The 15,200-nt window shown below is 39.7% G+C and overlaps 1 protein-coding gene and 1 long non-coding RNA gene across 13 annotated transcripts in view; one reads left to right on the top strand and one right to left on the bottom strand.

The window, feature by feature from the left end:
* LDB2 (LIM domain binding 2) overlaps positions 1-15,200 on the bottom strand; it is a 208,812-nt gene that overhangs the window by 18,109 nt on the left and 175,503 nt on the right. The window lies entirely within an intron of this gene.
* Positions 12,332-14,355, top strand: LOC122180554. Of its 2 annotated transcripts, none has more exons than XR_006179151.1 (3): positions 12,332-12,420; positions 12,539-12,625; positions 13,742-14,355. It is a non-coding gene; the product is annotated as an uncharacterized LOC122180554 (long non-coding RNA). The 2 variants fall into 2 exon arrangements; XR_006179152.1 differs by having other exon boundaries at positions 12,539-12,629.

Here is a 15,200-nt window from a genome sequence, read left to right as displayed (position 1 = left end):
TTTTCTTTTCTTTTCTTTTCTTTTCTTTTCTTTTCTTTTCTTTTCTTATGTTTTTCTGGAGGGGATTGTTTCTGCTTTGTTCTAAGCTCCTGCCCAGAATGTCAAGACAAATTTAAGTCTCTTCCATCAGAGCATTTCAGTGGATCAACTACACGCATGCTCTTTCCCTACATGACACATCTTAAGCCAAAATAATTGTTTCTGAGATTCCCATCTATCTTGCTACCTGCTTTCACTTTTTCAAGAGGCCAGATACACTCCTGCTAAGATGTGGAACCTAACCATGTAGTATATGTCAAGCTTTGCTAAATAAATTACTGATTCTTAGATGTTGCAGAACTTAATGTAGCAAGCATCAAATTCAGTAGCCACTTTGATTTAAATTATAAAAGTAATTCATTGAACCTGGCTACTTAAAATCCAGTCAAAATTCATTTATTTTAGTGATGATGCCTCAGATGATCCTTGGGCCCAAATAAAAAGGCAGCTCTCAATTCCAATAGCTTAAACAGTCCCATACTGTAGGCTATTCCCTGATTTGTTTATTGTGACTACTGTTCCCTCAATTTTTCCAAATCCTTCTGTTCCAAAGACTTTCAAATTGGCAATGTGTAAGCAGATGGAAGTTCTTGGTTTTGCTATATAGGTAAAGAATAATATGATTTTTTTCATGCAGTGAAAAAATGCTTGTAAATATGGTATAGGAACATACACTGTATTTACTCCTAAATTAAATACGCTTACTTTAAACAGATAGCAATGAAAAGGTTTGTCTCTAAAATTTCTTTCTTTAGGCTTTGAGTTAAAAACTCATAAAGATAAATGTGACTGCACCTCTCAAAGAAATTGTTGTATACTAGTTCAGAACTCGGCAAGACAGAACTGCATCAGCTTGAACTTGGCTCACATTTTAAGTATGTCTCCAAAACCATATGGAGTGGATATTTTGTGTTAGTTTTAAAAAATGTGGGACGAGTTTCTGCAGCATAGTTCTGTAGCAAGAGCAGATTCTGGGACAAGTTCCATAGCCTGAGATTTACTGGTCTGGGATATACTTAATAGCCATCACTCCACACAGGGTAAGGTTCCATATTTTGTGACTGCTCACCATGCTGAGTCAAGAAATATTTATACTTGCAATTACCAAAGAAACTAGGAGTTAGAATTTCCAGCTTAACGCTTGCAACATTAATGATCATTAGCATCTAGGGCTTATTATTTATTATTTATAAAAACCCAGAGATATACAGGACTATTTTACAAACTACTGAGGCTCTCGCTCTAAAGAGATTCCTATCTCAAGTAGATAAGAAAGAAAATACTAAACCAGGAGTAATTTGGCAACAGTAAGATATGCACATGAAAATAACAATTTAACGTAGTGATCTACAAGTCCCTTGTGGACTACTGATATATCTGATATGTATTTAAATGGTTCTCACGTGTTGTCACTTGAAAATATGGCTGTTTTGCTATGCAGATCACCTGCTGCACATTAAGCAAAATGTCATTCATTTCACTGATAATTTAGTTATTTAGGAAACAATAAAAGATCAATTTTGCCACAAAGCTTCTGGAATTTGCGGTGTCTCTGTGTCCTGCTAACTCTGCAAGATGCAGTCTGATGACACGCAACTCCAGAAGCCCCGTGCTGCATTCGCTAGTAAATACTCAGCATCAGTAATGTTTATTCATCCTATGCTCTGCCCTGAATGCCAGTCTAGGACTCTCCAGTTTCTCACTAACACCCAGAGGTAGCGAATGATTTCTCAATAATGCAGTGTTCAGCTGCTCAATTGCTCCCAAGCTACATAGCTCATCATGTTTTTACACTGCTCTTTATCTGCAGCCATTTCAATTCCCAGCAACAGCGAGAACAGAAAGAAGCAGCATTCATTTCAGGTAAGGCTAAGCTTACAAAAATGTATTTTTCCAGGCAAATACTGTGTGCGAGTGGCACACAGCAACAGCACACAGCTACACCCAGCGCTGCAGCTAATTCTCATCAGTGCGCTGGATCTCAATTTCATTTCTCTCTCTCTCCTTTCCTTTCTTTTTTAACATATCCATCAGCTAGCAGCTTCCATCAGGGCCCTCTCCTCCAAGCACCCCACAGCAGTGCAGGTGACTATGGTAACTGCTAGCCCTCCTGGCCATTAATTCTGTCCTTCTGTGTGGCGGCAGCTAAAGCTGCATTTGTGGAGACGAGCTTGACATCTGCCTTATTTAGTTACCTCTTTGGCAGCACGATCACCTTATTAGTATGTGCTGGAATGAATTCTGTTTTGCAATACTCCTAAGCTCTAAAATAAGTGTTTAAGGCCTAGCAGTCATTGCTTTTTCCCTTCAAGCTACTGGTAAACGTAGCTGTTACTGCTTTATTTGATATTTTGTTTAATTTTTCCATTTTGATCTATGATTTGTGGATCTTTAGTTTATGGGTTTAGTGGGGGCTTTATTATTCATATTTATGCTACCTTCTTTTAAGTTTTAATACTGATTTTAATAACGCTGTTTTGTTTTTTTTCTAATATTTTGCAACTAACTTTTGCAACTTTAAACTACCCCCCTTTCTCTCATTACGCAGCTATCAAAATGATGTCCTTTCAGTAAATGTCTTTTTTTTTCTTATCACCCTCTATACAATGAGATGTTCTCAAAAACCTTTCCTTCAGTGGAAGTCCTGTGAGTTTTTAATACTGTTTGTGCCAGATGAACTCATGCCTCTTTTTACTTCACTGTTCACCAAAGTGAACAATGGTGGCTATCTAGTTTGTTTTCTCCTAGCTGGCAAATGAGGTTGAGTAAGGGTGGCTGGTTTCCATACCATGAGTATGTACTACCAGAATCCCAATGGCAGAGACAAACTGCATCCGGCTGCTGTAGTCCTGCTAATGAAAACAACAGAACTTGCAGAAGTCTCACCTTCTACTTGACAGGCTTAGTCTGAAGACTGTGAAAACCCAGAATTTGAATAATTCATTACCTCTTTGCTATGGACCTCCTGGTGGAATCTGGCCTCACCCAAATTATATAAATTAGTTTGTGTATTTCACAGTGAGGTCAACCTGCTGAGCCTTCTCCTTGAGCAGAGATCCCAACTGCAGGAAGGGATCAATACATCACATCACAAATCTGCACTGTAACAAGAAGTCTTGTACAGGCTATCATACTGTGTGATTCCTCTCTCCCAGCTATTTGTATATTAAAAGATCAATAGGCAGTATACGTATCCCCCATCAGATCTGAGTTCTGAAATGTTTTAAGAGAGTCCATAAAATTTATCTTCATAATTTGATTTAACATTAGTGTTAAATTGTATTGCAAAAGTCATCATGTTGACTTCATCACAGGATCCTTTATATTGCACTTGGTATAGCAGTGAGTATCAATCTCAGAACGCTTGTCAGGACAAAAATAATTTTTATTGTAAATAGGAACAGATTCATTGATTTCAGCCTATGTAGTATTCGGACGGTGTTCCACCATTGTATGAGGGTTAAGGTTGGTCTATAGTAATGAAGGGGTCGAGCTGAGTACTTTGGATCAAACTCTTTTTACCTGAGCCTTGTTCTGGGAACTAATCTCTTTTTTTTTTTTTTCTACATCCAATTGTAGCTCATGAATTGACACAGCTACCCAATAGTTGTTGCTCTACCTCACTGATTCAGTGGCCTGGTGTAAAGCATGTGACATTTGAAAGCTTTCTTAATTTCATTTTCTCTAGATAGTTCAAAAATGATATAGCTTGTAATTTATTCTCATTTCATTACTATTGCCTCTTCTCCTAAAACAATCAACAGTTTTATTTCTTATACAGTACTGAGTTAAGGACAAAACAAGAGTGAATTTTTAGACTGTTGTACTCTTCAAGAGATGCTCCTCTCATAATTTGCCAAGTGCAGATATTTAATAATCTCTATTCCTTAATAATCCACCATCACAGTCAGCCCAAACAGTATCTTTAGGAAACAGCATAGGAAAAGTCTATTTCCCCACTTGCCATCTCCCATCGCTATCATGTGTGATGTTGCTGCCTGACATTTCCTTCCTCTCTATTTCTCCAAAGGCAAACAAGCAGTATTCAGCAGTTCTGAGTCAAATCCTAACACCTGATATTTCTGATATGCAAACTGTTAGCTTTTTCTGTTTGTGCAACAATGAGACCTTATCAGTTTTGCTGCTTTTCATTTTGACTATGAAATGCATCCACTATCACTCCTCACCTATGTCCCCGGCAGCTCCCTTAGGTTCAGATGGAAACCAGTACGCTGTTTGTCTTGCTCAAACTGCTGCTGATCCGAAACAAATCATAGCATTATAAAAAAGATCAAAAGCATGGGGACTGCATTTGAATGCTCACAGTTTTTAGTAGGCAGCTATACTACAACTTGCAAATAAGTTTAGAAATGTTTTTGTGGTGAAATGGCCTGCAGACGGCAAATGCTGCCTTCAAGATACTGACAGCAGAACAATAGCAGAGGTTATGCCTGGCCAAAATGCAATTCTGAAAATGCAGGAGTGCAGCTGAAGTTTGAGTTTAGTATGTAATTTTTTGAGGACACTTCAAAATGTGTGTCACACATGAGGACACCTTTTATACTACAAAACAAAACATGCCTTTCATTTTACAAATTCGCTTTTTTACATTGCACTAGTTTCAGGTTTTCTTGTACAAGAAATCAGCTTTCCTTCATACAGTAGATACACATGAAGATTCATACATACTGAGGCAATACCACAAATATGATTCATCCTTCCGACTAACGTGTATGTAGCAACTCTAATCTTATTTACAACCATGCAGAAATGAGGCTTTTTCCAGAGTATAAGCAGCTAGCTCTTCTGTGTCATGAATCTGTTCCCCGTCCACATAAAATCCTCTTGTTTCTATTCTGCAGCTCAAGCACAAATGCAGTGTTTTTCACATAACCAGTTCTATTTTTAGCCTGAATTGTAGGAAGTCTGCAGCATTAATAAATGGAAGAGAAGTACAGAACTGCACCGCATGGCAATGTGCCAGTGCAAAAGCTAGCTTGGCCATTAGCCAATGAACTGTGGTTAGATGTTAGAGCAACGAAAGTAAAAACACCACTTATAATGGAACGATTAATAAGCTGACAAACTTCCATGTGTTTCTTTCATACATTCTGAATGCCTACCTTTTTAATGCCAACATATTTTCTATTTTATTAGCAGTATCTCTCAGCCTGAAACATACACATATGCATACATGTATATGTATTTTATACATGCAGTTGAGGTTTCCTTTATTCTGCATTCAAATGGAAAGGAACAATGAAGGAAGCAAACAATACTTTGCAGGGTAAGGCTTGACATAGGAAAAAAAGACTAAGGAAGGAGCTTTTCTTTATGAAACTAATAAGCAACTCCGCTAGATGCTAAATCCATTGTCTCATGATTTTCTCTCCTATTGACTCTGCAGTTGCCTTGTTTGGTACCAAAATTATGAAAGCAAAAATCCTGCACAGCCTTCACACAGAGGACAAAAGTTCACAGTTCTTACAGGGACACAGTCATCCATAATCCCTCCACTTCTCACCCAATCTACAAAACTTTCCCCAGCACAGTTACACGGTGGACAGATGGATGTTTACATAAAAGACCTTGTGCCTCTATAAAATTCCGTTTCAGGGTTATATAAACACAGCAATTACTGGAAAATTGAACTTTTTAATTAAACATATTCAAAGAAAGTAGGGATTAATGACTTTAAAGTAGAGAGCATTTAATGCTTACATTCATAGATCATCCACTATAGCGAAGCTGTATTATCACAATCAGCCACTGATGCTTTTAAGTATTGATACCGTTTGTGTTAATGATGCTTTAAAAATTGTCTTTGTAAGAATATAATTTGTAACACAACTAGCATACACTGTACCTAAGGCTTTGCATTCACAATCATATTTTAGTAAACTTCAGGCACAGCAACATCCTCAAAAAAAGTCATGATATGCTTCAGATAAGACTAGCTGTTGCTTAGCCCAGTGAATTGCATATCAGGTACATTTTTGATGTTTTTAGTAATGCTGAAAGAGGAGGGTATGGTTCCTGATAACTGCCCTAGAAAAATGCAGAAAAACTGCCCATCTGATTCTCCGATTTGTAGGTACGAAGGAGAGTATTAATTTTACACCTCATTTAAATACATGTGCAAAATTATTTAGTGATACTGAAATTGTGTCTGCTCTGATTGGAGCCTTGGTTGTGTTCATCTTAAAAATCAAGCTCTATCTCTGTACTTCCCATGGATCAAATCCTACACGGTAAGTACAGAAACCCACACACAAAAGTCAAAGGGAAAAAAAAAAATCAGCACTAGGTTTGTTTTCCTGTTAAGAATTCCATTCAGGCACAGCAAAATCAATACTGTTTCTCTGCCTGTACACACTGTAATGGAGCTGTTCTGTCAGGGTCTGTACAAAAACAGGGATGGGATTTAAGGTGGCTGGATGTGACAGGGAGGTGTAATCTGGCACACGCTGCCCTGTGTTCCTGAATGTTTGCATCTCGTCAGCCCACGGGGCCATCACAGGTGGTGCTGGCACTGTCTGGCAGCCCTGCTGACCCTGGGCAGGGAGGGGGATGCAGGCCCTAGGGAGGGGCATCCAGTGCCTGTCTGGGGGGGGAGCCGGCCACCAGTGCTGGTGTCTGCAGGCGGATGGGGACAAGCAGGCATCCTGTCAGCCCCTTCTGAGATGGAAAGGTGCAGAAGCACTGAAGTGACAGCCACTACCATTCGCTTAGAAAAATCAGATGTCCCAGCCTGTCTATTAGCTAAATAAATTAGATACTGGGTTGTTCAATGGCCTTAGAGCACGTGGTGTTGTACCTCCTTGTAGCCTCTCCTATATTAATTTTCTGTGATGTTCAATGACAAAGATCCATGCTCCGTCTTCCCAACACATATGTAAAGAAGTGAGCTGCAAAGCAAATGGGAAAAGAACTAGTCTTGTTAACCATCTCCCTGTTTTTGTTTTCACTCCCTGGTCTTTCACACACATGCCATGCTGCAGTTCTTGAGGTGCACCAGTACCTCCCAGGCAGCTGCCAGCTTTTGGTGCAGCTGATGGCAGGTCTGACCTGTGCCTGATATACCTGCTCTGAATTTGTGGGCTACTTGTAGAGGTGAGATGGAAAAATCAGAGAGCAATAGCACACAACTGTTTCACAAAAAGAAACCTTTCAGTGGTTATCAAATTACTTAATCCACAGACTACTTAGACGAATAACTGAGCTGCTAGCTGAAAAGGAAATGTGTTTTCTGGGAAGTCTTTCAGATTCATCAGTTTATTTGAAGTTCTCTGGAGAAGTAATATTGAAAAAGGTCTTCAGTGTGTGTATCAGTGCTACCGACTGCACTGCAGCACTGCTCCCAGTGCTGATATCTGTGCATCTAAGCTGTGCTCACCAGTACACCAACGCTAGCAGGAAGGCTCCTGGACACCATGAAGCAGAGAGCTCTTCTTGCAGAAATTAACTTGACCAGTTCAAATTTTTCTCAAAACTATCCAACAGATTACTTTTGTATTGCTATGCTTCCTGCTTTACGAGGTTTCACCTGCCACTTCCACTCCTGCACAAGATCAGCTACCACCAAAATCAGTCCTAAGCGCACGACAAACACTCTGCTAATTTGACAGAAATGTGATTTTGCTCAAATCTGATCCAGGCTGCATTTATATCGCTTGGTGATATTGTGCACAAAGGGTCAGTACTGATGAGAATGAACCTGCAGCCCTATTATGGGTGCATCTACCCCTCAGGTGAGGTGGGCAAGGCCCATCCAGCAGCCCACAGGATGCATGACAGAGCACTGCTGAGTGTGTAGAGCCACAGTGATTGGGAAGTCTTGTTTGTTTTCCGAGGTGAAGAGGAGCTTGACTAAGGGGCAAGCCTATGTTTCTGGATTGGGAAGCCAAAATTTGACTGCATGCAGACAGCACTATCCATTCATTACTGACGCACATAGGCAGGGTGCAGTGCTGCTGGCACCACTGGGGGCAGCACAGCTGCAATTTCCAGAGCACTCACAATGTCCCTGGAAACTCTAACTACATTTGGCTTTTAATAATTTATTTATAGAAACATTTACCATCTACATCTTCTCATGTGAGCAAGGCAATGTAAATTTTACCTCTAGTATACGGCTTGGGTAATTTTGCCTACACCAACACATCAATTTTCTTCAGGCAGTTCAGTGGTTTTAGAGAACAAGGGTGGATTTTGAACTTTTCTGCTAGTGTGATCACAGTCATGTATCCTCTGTCTTCAGAACAACTTTTTAGTGTGTTTCATCCAGGACTGAAAATATCACACAAGCCACAGAACAATAATCAAATTCTCATTATCACCACTAGTGTTAGGAGAAGTCAGTTTTACGAGGAAGGAGTTACTGGGGCCTTAAGATTCCTGTGGTGTTCATGTTGTTTGTTTCACAGAAAATAACCCCGTGGTAGAGAATGCAGAAAGGCCTTCTAATGGTTCCCTGAACTACTCTGTGTCCCACCTATATAATAAGGAAACTAAAAATTCCATAATTCAAAATGTGTACTGTGAGGATACTTTCTGCTCTTGCCAAACACCAGTTATGTCCCTGCGAAATGGAAACCACTGGGCTCAGCTTGGCAGTAATTCAGTAACACATAATGGCCTATGATATACACAAAGCCAGACTTTATTCTCTGCTGATGCATTAGGTTCTTTAACACCACCTAGCCATGAATTAGTGATACTTACCAGTAATTTTGAGGTGTTCTGATACTATGAGAACTGCAAATGAAACTGTCTAAACAATTACTACTTTTGGCTGCATTTGTTTAAGGAACTCTTCTATAATCATGCTCCAAAATGCAGCCCTAATTCAACTCTAAAGGAAAGAGCACAGAATTTTTTTTCTTGCACCTAACTCAGAGTCTAAATCAGAAAAGTATCTAACAGTGGGCTGTGTTTGCAGCTCTTATGCATCATCTCACAGAGAAAGACACTTATCACCAAGCTAAACTTCTTTGCAATTATCTTTTGACTTGCACAGCCATTATCTTTTGCACAGATTGTTAAATTACATTTCTTATAACAATTTATATTATAAGGGAAAAAAAATGTAACATCCAATATTTAAGCAATATCAATGAGAAGAAATAAATACATATTTTCAGTGGCTGAAATGGGTTGGTATATGCTAATATGCCATATGACATACCAGAGAGATGCACCTGCATTTCCCAGACTACTGGAATACTGGGATCTTTTTTCCCTTATATTACTGTTTTCATGTTTGACATCATATAAACCCAATATCATCTTTTGATTAACACACATTTTACAATAGTGCCTGAAAAACCAAGTTTCTTAGCTTTTGATCTCATTTTACATGAAAACATCCTCAGTAACATTACTGATCCAAAGATCAGCTTAAAGGATCTAAATGCTTGTCACTCATTCTGATCGATGCAACACATTTTCAGTAAGCAACTGCATCCTCTAAACCAATCATCTAAGCCATTGTGTATACTCACAGAATCCAAAAACATTTGAAAAATCCTTACTTCCTATTTTGTGTATAATAATTTCTGTAATTGTGTTTTTCATAGTTAAACAGAAATTCCTAATGAGTCTGAAATAGACTCCAGAGTAAACAATATTAAGTTGCACAACCTTCCCACTCTTAAAAACTGGTAAATGAAAAAACCAAGTCTCTGAGGTCAATGAAATGACATCATTCTTCCTTACCTCTCCAGGCTGCCAACTTGTAAGCACCCAGATTTTTGTTTTCATAGCTTTCTGAAACAATTTTCTTTTTCCAAATGTATTTCAACACACAGTCCCATGTGCCTACTATCCTTCCCCCTTCTGATACTCGTTTCAGCAGATGGTGTAAATGAACTGGCATATACAGTATTTGCTTAATCCTAGGATCCTTTGAATTGCTGTTCTGAGACTAATGCAACCAGTTTATTATTGTAAATTGTCTGCAGTATGTCCTTGGATATGTTGTTTGATCTTGTTGTTCCACACAGGTTCACTCTGGGAGCCGATGATGAAGAATTTCACAGCTTTAAGAACCAGCTTTGCTGAAAGGTGGAAACTCTTGCTAAGAAATTTCCTGAAGCCAGAGATTTCCAAACATTAAAAATATTTTGAGATTGAATGGGAAAAGTATGAGAGACTTATGGCATGAGCCAGCTGATCGAGACATGAGGATCAGTTGCTTTGCAGGCACAACTGGCCTGCAAAGTGGCAGGAGTATGCTTTTTAATGGCCCTTGTATCTAAGCTTATTCTTAGTACCGTAGAAAATAAAAGAACTCTAGCCTTGGCTTCTGGGAAGTAATATGGTATTTGCACCACGAAGTAAGCAAACGTTTACAGAATGGAGAACATGAGAAATGGCAGGTTTTTATATTCCCTAGATATGCCCTTTTTTCCCCAACCTGACTAAGAGGAGAAATTAGTTGAATTCTTGTTGAGAAGCAGAAGACTGCAAGAATTTGTCCCCAGCTGTATAACCTATGACTGAATGGCTCATCAAATACTGAATAAACTGCTACTTAGGAACGTCTGGTTTCAAAGACACTAACACATTCTGACTGTCTTCTCTCCCTTCTCTCCCTCCAGAAAGCAAGGTCTAGAAGAAATCACATGGAAGCTCCATGTAAGGACAAAATCCAAAGGATGTTACACTATAAGACTGCTCTCTCCTAGGTGACAGTGTCAGCACCGTGCTGATCCCTGTGCTGCATAAGCTCAGCTGTTTGTGTGGCGGTAGAACAAAATAACCAAAGGAATTTGTCTGTCTGAAAAATTATCAAAGGAATAGGCAGTACGTGGGCAGAAATGTGGCTGAAACTGGTGATGTGGGACAAATGCTGCTTAAGACACTGATACAGACTGTCAGACCATGTGCTGGCTTCTGAAAAGAACTGGAGCTTTTCTCTGAGCCAGAACTGTGTTGGCTTGTTAAAGACAAGCTATCTTTAGCTGCAATTAGAGCTGATCATCTCAGCTCCCCAGAATGGTCACTCTAGAGCAGAGACTGGCTGCCTGATAGTCGTGTGAAGGCTTGTGGCTTTCAGGTCCAGACTCAGAGGAGCTCTTGGGGACCACCCTGTCTCCAGAAGCACACTGTGGCTGGACTGCATGGGGATTAATAACTAAGCTTATCTAACAGCTGGGGACCAAATCTGCTTGGCTGAAAGCCAGGATAGATGACAACAGAGAAAAATAAATTCCTTCCTATACTACACTTAGATTTCTTTCCCTCTGTGGATGACTCTCCTAGTTTTCCCGGTAGCCAAGTATGGTGAAGAGGAGAAGGTGGTTTAGAAGAAGCAGTTTCCTGATGGAATTCCTCAGAATGATCATTTATCTGATAGGCAGAGCTGAAGCAATTTTTCTTCCTAATGGGATAGAAGCTGTCCCCTGATTCTGGCAGAACAGCAGCATTGGGAATTTGCCTTCCTTCAGGGTTTGCTATTAAAGCAAACGTACATGTAAAGTATCAAGGAGTGGCTCTGTGGATATAGTTTGCTTTTTTTTTTTTTTCTTATTTTTCATTTTCTTTTTTATACTGTATTTTAAAACAAATCTTTGCTTCGAAGCACTTCTTAGGAGTTTAGAGAATGCTTTTCCCCAAGTTACTGAGCAAACAGGAACAGAAAAAACATCAGCAGCGGCAAAACTTTTAGCGTCATGAAAGCAGACCATGGATGTTCAGCCATTTAGGATTCAAGAGATCGTGTCAAGTATTCCCTGAGCCTTGGTATTCAAAAATCTCACATTCTGTGACCTGGAATTTAACATACCTCTGTTCCAATGCCAAGATGGGAAGAGGCTATCCCTACATACAAACAAGGTTAAATTCCAGGCTTCACTGCTTATAGTGAATGTTTGCAAGCCTCAAGTCCCCTTGCACTTATTTGTTTAGTGCTGGAAATGCAAACACAGACAGGTTGGTCATGGGAGGAGGAGCAGAGGCATAGCTGAGCTCATTCCCAGTCCCTGGCCGTCACTGCAAGCCTCTTTGCTCTGGAAGGACCACATTCTTATGCCAATACTGCTAAGACTAATGAACAACCTGGTTTGCAACATTCTCTAAACATTTGGTAGAAGGAAGCCCCTTCCTGCTTCACGTATCCCATCTTGTTGCTGTCTTCTTGCCAATCATGCTGTAGGGCATATGGAAACTGTTGAATCATGGCCTGAACCTCTGATTGATCACCAGAGGTGAGCAATGAGTCAGCCACAGGAGCAAAGGTGAAGGCAATTTTCCTGTGCTGCCAGAAGGGGTGGAGCCTGGCTGCACCTCTCCTAGGCGCATTTAAGAGCTGACTACCGGGGAAAAGGATCTCTTCTGGAGATCCCCTCTCTGGAGTTTTGCATTAAGCCCAGGATGCAGGTAAGTATTCTATCTATTCTCTTTTTGTTATTATAATCTGCTTTGCCAAATCTCTTGTTTATTTCATAATAACAAATACTAACATAATAACGTCTTTATATTCATTGATTATACATAGGGGGATTCCTGGATCCCTTCCTTATGCAGAAAAGGCAGTTGGAGGGGAGATCAAGCAACACTCTGCTCCTCAGAGAAGAAAAGCTATGTATGTATGTATGAATCTCTGCTACAGTTTCTAGATAACTGAATCACTTAGCAGTCTACGAATGAGAAGTAGTGCCATTTTTTTGTTTCTTGCTGTTGCCTATGAAATAGCCCAAGGTCACCAACAGGCAAAATGAAAACTCAAAATACCAACTTTGAAACAGAAGTTATAATTGTATTAAATCAACAATAACTCATTTCCATGGTGTTCCACGTGCCCTCATTAGGTTATACAGAACAAATGTCAGAGAGATAACATTCAGGAAAAAGGTGTTCTTCTGATAAGGACAATAGCTTTGTAGAAGTTCCTCTGGGAGGAAATAAATAGTCTTCCTTCCCTCCTTTTAAAAACAAGCCATCTGATCTTCTACTAGATTTGTGCAAAGTTTCACACAACTGCTGTTACCCTTCATTTCTATCTCTGTAACATAACGTCATAAGGTCCCAAGATTACTATCTCTCAGCGATGCCCAGATAAGACTTGCAGCTTGCATGTACAAATATCCTTTTCCTACTTGCTAGCACCGCAAACTCGTGCATGAAGTTTGAAAGTCAAGCTGTGTTCTTTGTCTGGATACATCACCACAATAAAACATTACACTTAACAATTCTGTAGTATAGTACTACTTCCACCTCAGAAAGGAGGAAACCTGCTAAACTTAGCAAGCTGAGTGACTTTGCTAAACTAACAAAAGAAATCAGAATAAATTCTTACTTTATTCAAATATGCATCTAAAAACCAGAGGAAGTCAAGTTGGCATTTTTTCAGATTTTAGATTTGTTTTGTAGATTCAGATATAAGTTTCCAAGAGTTGGGGTTTTCTGCAGCACTTGGGCACAGTCGTCCTATCTTGGAACATGTGTAATGCACCATTTGGGTGCATTGAAGCTTGGCCACTACATGCCTGTTTCCAGCCAAGGCTGCTGGTCTCCTTCAGAGGGACAAGCAAAGGTATTTCTCTCACTACTAGCAGTGTATATGGGTTGGGAGTAAAAAGAGACTGCCATTTCTAGAGCTAATGTTATTACAGCTGAGATCTCAGCTCGCAGGAGAACGGTAGCATTTTCCTACACAGAGAAATAACAAACACACACATCATGTTTTTTTTTAATACAGAATTTAGGAATGAAACAATGGTAAAGATACGAGGCAAAAAAATTAGGAGATATGGTCTTCAAGCTCATACTTGGTCTGTAATCTTGGTCATACCACTGAACGAAACAGGACAGAAGGATGGAAGGAAGAAAGACCCAAAAGCACCTTCAAGTCTTCAACTCAAGAATGTGATCCATAAAGTCCTTCTGAGGCACCTGCATTTCACCTGCTGCAGATGAGGTGAACCCAGCATGTATTCATACATGTTAAAAATTCAGTATAGACACCCTCTGTGCTTAAACTCCTTGAAGCTGCATCAATGCTAATAAATGAAATGTGCCAGCACTGGCAACGAGGCCAATTGGCAGGGAATGCCCTGTATTCATGATGTTAAACCTCATGCAACAAGAGACACTACCTACAAATGGCACTCCAGTGATGGGCTCTATGTCACACTAACTCCTGAACTGTTCCCCTGCATTACTTGAGAGTCAGCATGGGTAAAAAGCAGGCCAAGGACTGCTCTAAGGGAGAACAGACATTGCGTTCAGGGGCTTAATAATATTCCTGGATGCTGTTTAATATATGAGAACGGACATAACCTGAGGGTCTTGAATAAACAAATGGAATCTTAAGTCTGCCTAACAGATTTGGATGGCTTTAGTACACAGAAATACAAGCTGAGCACAGAAAAGAGCAGCTACTGGTACTTTTACTCCAACGTGACACTCAATGGCTCTTCAAAAAAAAATAGATCCTGAGAGCCAAAACTGGAAAAGAAATCTTTATTCTTAGTCAGAGATGCTCCCTTATCAGCTGAGACAGCCTGCCTCCTCTTCATACCCTCTTCTGGCTCCCACACATTGTTTGCCTTCAAAGGGCTATTTTTTGAACCTGGATGTGGTGCCTCAGCACATGAAAGTTTGAACTTCCTCAGGCTAAGAAGGACATCAAAGATTTCTGGACGAGGGTTTTGTATGCTAGATGAAGCCAGGCACACTGGTCACTACCAACACTGCTGCAAAAATAAACAAAAGAACAGCTGCCTGATTCATAGAATTGTAGAATAGTTTGCAAAAGACCTTCAAGAACATCAAATCCATCCATCAATATGAGCAAAAGGTTTAATGGTGTTTTATATCTATTACTGATACCCATTGTATTTACATCTTCATCTAGATGTCTTTCTCTTGCTTATACCACAATTATTAAATTATGATCAAGTTAGCAAACCTTTAAAGCACATTCCTTAAACAAAACAGAACAAAACATTTGAATCAAGATGGCACAGGTGCCTGTGGCATCCCAAGTCATGAACTCCAGCTGATGATTGAAAGTTTTAATTGAAGGCTGCAGTGAATACCCTCATTCTGATGGGTTTTATGTGCTTCTGAGGATCTTACAGCTCCTCACATGTGCAATAGAGATGATAGCTCTTACAACAGTGTAGTTAGAATAAAAAATAAAATTCTTTTAAAAG

The sequence above is a fragment of the Lagopus leucura genome, unplaced genomic scaffold (genome assembly GCF_019238085.1).
Source record: "Lagopus leucura isolate 7727_CA_CO unplaced genomic scaffold, USGS_WTPT01 Super-Scaffold_100004, whole genome shotgun sequence".
Classification (NCBI taxonomy): domain Eukaryota; kingdom Metazoa; phylum Chordata; class Aves; order Galliformes; family Phasianidae; genus Lagopus; species Lagopus leucura.
The sequence above is the reverse complement of the archived record's forward strand: the minus strand, read 5'-3'. Positions and strand labels throughout refer to the sequence as shown.